The sequence below is a fragment of the Tupaia chinensis genome, unplaced genomic scaffold, assembly GCF_000334495.1.
Source record: "Tupaia chinensis unplaced genomic scaffold, TupChi_1.0 Scaffold000089_1, whole genome shotgun sequence".
In the NCBI taxonomy this organism is placed as follows: domain Eukaryota; kingdom Metazoa; phylum Chordata; class Mammalia; order Scandentia; family Tupaiidae; genus Tupaia; species Tupaia belangeri.
Genome location: NW_006159551.1, coordinates 1,713,574 through 1,719,212, shown reverse-complemented (window position 1 = coordinate 1,719,212; position 5,639 = coordinate 1,713,574).

Sequence of the window (5,639 nt, the reverse complement as noted above, 5' to 3'; positions counted from 1 at the left end):
TAGCATTCCATTAGAATTTCACTACAATGTGAGCGTAAGTGTGGAGTGTAAACTATCGCTGGGTTCCTATAATATGAGGTCATTTTTTTTCTGAAAAAAAAGATGTAAACACTCAAAAGTTTTTACTGAATCTCACTCGTCTTAGTGAGAATATATGTCATAATAAACATTCTTCTAATTTTATTCACTTTCTAAAAGAAACAAAATAAATGTTTTATTTTATGGATTCAGGTTTGAAAAGATTGCAGTTAAAAGTCTTATCTCTTTATCAATACTTTTTTTTAAGAGAAAGATTTGTACTATAAGGGCACACACACTTGCCAGAGAGACAGAGAGAAAGTGACAAATCACCCCCTAGGGCGGATGGCCATACCACAATTCCTTCTCCGTTCTCCTCCTGGGATTTTGGGCATAAACTCACATGCACCCAGTGTGAGTTTCAAGCTGCTGGGTCCAGGACTTGAACCTCAGTCAGCCACATCGAAGACCAGTGCCTTAACCACCATGCTACCTGCTGACCCCTATCAATACATTTTATTTTTTTGACAGGTTTTTGCTATAGGCACGTGTGCTCGCCAGACAGACAGAGAGACAGAAAGCAAGAAATCACCCCCTGGGGGGATGGCCACAACACAATCCCTTCTCCTCCTTTCTCCTCTCGGGATCTTGGGCACACATGCACAGGCGCCCGGCATTAGTTTAAGCCACCAGGTCCAGTACTCGAACCGCAGTCAACTACATGGGAGTCCAGCGACATAGCCATTATGCTAACTGCTGGCCCCACATTTTTAAATTAGAGAAAAAAATGGCACTGGAACTACTGTTCATGTTGGCCCAGGAGCATGCTGGGATATTTGAAAACTTTCCATGGACGATCCATGAAGGGATATACCAAACAAAAGAAATGGATTTTTCCCTCAATTAGAAGGCGTTGCCATAGTTATTTTCCAGATTGCGCAAGGAGGATTTTTGGTCAGTAACACTCGGGTTTCTGTGAAAACATTGGGTGACATGGATGGTAGCGATGATGGATGGAGAAGGACAGGAACAAGATATTGAACAAGACACAACCCGCTCTTCACATCGGGATTCACTTGTGCGTCCACAAGTCACCATCAGTTGGGAAATATGCTTTAAGTAATATCGTCTTGATGATTTTTTAAAAGTTTTTTTAAAGGATTATTTAATTTTATTTATTATTATTATTTTTCAATTTGACTAGAGAGAGAGGGAGGGAAAGTGAGAGAGCAAGCCCCCAGGTCCAGAACTTGAACTGTGGCCAGCCATGTGGGAGTCCAGCACCCTAACCACCAGCCCACCTGCCAGTCTTGTCCTAATGGCAATTTTCTGACAACTATTGAGTTGTCAGAAAAGCCATGATGTATTTTTCCTACATTTTTACACAAAAATGCATCAGGACTTTTCCAACAAACTAATACTTTAGTATGTTTCTGGAGTTACGTCTCTACTAACATCCCCCTCATTCACTCATACTCAAATAAACTTTTTTTGAGTGTGTGTGTGTGTGTGTGTGTTGGGGGGTACTTATCAATATTTGTGGTATATCCCTATATACACCTAGATATGAAAAAGTAATAGAAATCACATTAAGTAAAATGTTTCAGAATCATCAGAAAAAGGAGTCAATAAATTAGAAAATAAGACATGGAATTTGAATTCTGAAAGACAATGCCTCCAAGATTCTGTGCCATCTATGGCCATTCATGGTCTTAGCAAAATTAGACACTTTGACCAGGGTTGGCAGCTTATGTCTACTGGACCAAATCCAATGGCTGTGTTATTTTTGGAAATAAAGTTTTATTGGAACGTGGTTACACTCATTCATTTAAATGTTGGCTATGGGTCCCTTCCAAGTATAATAGTTGGGTCAGTAAACTAACTGGGCCACAAAGCGTAGGATATTTACTATACAGCACTTTACTGAAGGGTGGGGTTGGTGAGATTGCTCAACCCTCACTTAGACTATGAGGTCTATAATACTGCATGAACCTATAATCTATCTGCATTCCTATTCTATAACATGTCATTCGAAAGTGAAAGTTGTCCTGATGGTCCACCTACTTTAAACAATGATATTTAAAAAATAAATAAAGTGTAGCATTAGGATTACCACAGTGGTCAACTAAATTCTTTGTAATCCAAAAGATTTCCCTCCCATGATCAGGTATCTGCCTTTACATCTCATGCCCTTCTTTTGTAAAATAGATAATAATTATATAACACATCATGGTATCTTGTAGAGCTTACATTTTTAAAAATGATGTAAACTCTTTGGCAGAGCGTATGACACAGAGGAAGAGTTCTTTAACCAGGAGCTCTATCCGCCCTACTGCTGCTGCGAAAGCCTTTGGTACCATGACAGTCAGCACTGTGCTCCCTCATTCACCTCCCTCTACATAGGTGCTGTTTGTTGGGAAGAGGGAAGGGAGAGTTTTGTTTGTTTGTTTGTTCGTTTTAATAAAGGAAAGCATCTGTGATTCTCTTACCTGGATATGATATTGCTCGTGTCTGAATTCATACAGCTCCCTTTTCAGTCCACCCTGTAGACACAGCCAGGGAAATTTCTGGTCCTCTTTAAAGATGAAATGCTCGCTGCATTTTCTTGCCACAGTGACACCTAGATTTTAGGAAGAGATAAGTTAGTAGATCTAGAAATAGCCAAGATGCCAAGAGAAAACATGTAAGTGATGGTATTTACTGAAATCAATAATCCCCAGATCACATGAATGCAGCGTTACAGGTGATCATATAAAACCGGCTGGCCGAGGTGTTCAGTTATCATGCCCACCCCAGCCATAATTTGGTTCCAAGGATCAGGTTCCTATTTCATTTTATGGTGCTCTGTGGATGAGCTACAGTAACTACTGCTGAGACTTCCAATTCCCTACCAACTTCCTGTCTCCTGGACTTCCGAATATATAAATCACATCAGACTGCCATCCCCCTGCTCCTGAAGAAGGGTGGAAATGCAGAACCAGCGTCCACGAGGCATTGCTTTCCAGGCAGGGGTTCCCACTACAGATGCTGTGGAGCGAATGCTTCTCAACTGAGCAGTGATGAATGATCAGTTTGTTGTTTGTGGTGGTGGTGTTTCTTTCTTTCTTCTTTTTTTAGTCGGTTGTGCACTGAGCCTTTCAAAGAACATGATAAACGCGAATGACTAATAAAAATGAAATAAAAAGACAAAAGGTACAAAATAAAGCCAAGTTTAGATTTGTTATTTATTAAATTCAGGAGACATACAAATGACTGTCAGATTGTTCTACAAGTTTCTGAATTCTGAATTTCTGTACCTGTTACTGCAAATCAGTAACCAACAGCTGGCAGCCTTGAATTCATTCATTTGTAGTCTGTGATTGGCATAGAAAGGAGACAGATCTGGCACTTCCGGGTTGTGATGGTAACTTGGAGATGTCCAAAATAATCCCAGGATGGGGAGACACCCTCCCCCAAACTAGTCACAGAGGCCACCTGTAAAGTGGTGTGTGGAATTAAGGGGAGGGATGCCACAGGAAGAGCAAAGGGACCTTTCTGATTTATGCTTATATTGGGTTGTCGGGAAAGCCATGATGTGTCTTTGCATAGAAGAGCACACAAAAAAATACATGACTTTTCAGACAACCCAATACATTGTACGGTTTATATTTTCTACGGTGAGCATGTTGTTACTACGCACGTGCATTAGAGTTTTCAAAAACGTAAATTAAAACCTAAATAAATATTAGATTAAAAAGCTTTTATGAGAGCCAGGCGCGTGTGCGTGCGTGCCCAAGATCCCGAGAGGAGAATGGAGGAGAAGGGATTGCGGCGTGACCATCCCCCCTGGGGGGGTGATTTCTCACTTTCTGTCTCTATGTCTCTCTCTGTCTGTCTGGCGAGTGCATGCACCCTACACTGAAAATCTCTCCAAAAAAAAAAAAAAAAAAACGCTTTTATGAGAGAGGCAGAGAGAGAGATACATAGAGAGAGAGTATTTTTGACAAGGTCCTGCCATGAACCAATCCTGCCACCCCCGACTCACTGTTGGCCAGGGCCACAAGTTCATACCACCATGCCTGGCATGTTCAGGTTGGCCTGGGATCAGAGCCTCCATCTCCCATGCAGCTCTAGCACTGGGAAGTGATGCCCCACTGCTTGTGCCACTGCAGCTGAGGCTAAAGCATTTTAAGGTAGAATTTTGGGGATCAGCAGTTGGCATAATGGCTATGTCACTGGACTCCCATATAGTCAACTGTAGTTCGAATCCTGGACCCGGTGGCTTAAACTCACATCAGGCATGTGTGCATGTTCATGTCTAAGATCTCAAGAGGAGAATGAAGGAGAAGGGATTGCAGCATGGCCATCTCCCCCGGGGGTGATTTCTCACTTTCTATCTCTCTGTCTCTTTCTCTCTAGCAACACAGGTGCCCTATAGCAAAACTCTCTCCTAAAAAAAAAAATGTAGCATTTTCTGCTTAACGTACTAAAAAGTAGAGAGTAAAGGCTGTAGGAACAGCCAAAGGGAATGTTACAGGTTCTCTGAAAGCACGTGTTGCAAAAACGTTTTCATTTCCAGCGAGCACAGGAGAGCAGGCAGGGGACTCGATCGCACTCTCACTGGATAGGGCTGGAGGTTGCTCCAGGGCACAGTGACAGCGAAGAGGGTACAGAGATTTGTCCCTAAAGGACTCTCAAAAAAAAAAAAAAAAAAAAAACGCTTTTATGAGAGAGGCAGAGAGAGAGATACATAGAGAGAGAGTATTTTTGACAAGGTCCTGCCATGAACCAATCCTGCCACCCCCGACTCACTGTTGGCCAGGGCCACAAGTTCATACCACCATGCCTGGCATGTTCAGGTTGGCCTGGGATCAGAGCCTCCATCTCCCATGCAGCTCTAGCACTGGGAAGTGATGCCCCACTGCTTGTGCCACTGCAGCTGAGGCTAAAGCATTTTAAGGTAGAATTTTGGGGATCAGCAGTTGGCATAATGGCTATGTCACTGGACTCCCATATAGTCAACTGTAGTTCGAATCCTGGACCCGGTGGCTTAAACTCACATCAGGCATGTGTGCATGTTCATGTCTAAGATCTCAAGAGGAGAATGAAGGAGAAGGGATTGCAGCATGGCCATCTCCCCCGGGGGTGATTTCTCACTTTCTATCTCTCTGTCTCTTTCTCTCTAGCAACACAGGTGCCCTATAGCAAAACTCTCTCCTAAAAAAAAAAAATGTAGCATTTTCTGCTTAACGTACTAAAAAGTAGAGAGTAAAGGCTGTAGGAACAGCCAAAGGGAATGTTACAGGTTCTCTGAAAGCACGTGTTGCAAAAACGTTTTCATTTCCAGCGAGCACAGGAGAGCAGGCAGGGGACTCGATCGCACTCTCACTGGATAGGGCTGGAGGTTGCTCCAGGGCACAGTGACAGCGAAGAGGGTACAGAGATTTGTCCCTAAAGGAAGGAAAGGACAGGGTTCGTCATCTTTCCCAGAGTGTGACTGCTTCCTTGGAGCGCGGTGAGGACAGGAGCTAGAAGGTGTGGCTGTGTCCGCTGCTGACATTCCACGAGTTTAATCTAATGATTATAATAACCTCTCAGTCCAGCACATCGGGCCCCATGAAACCCCCATCCCCAGAGCGTTC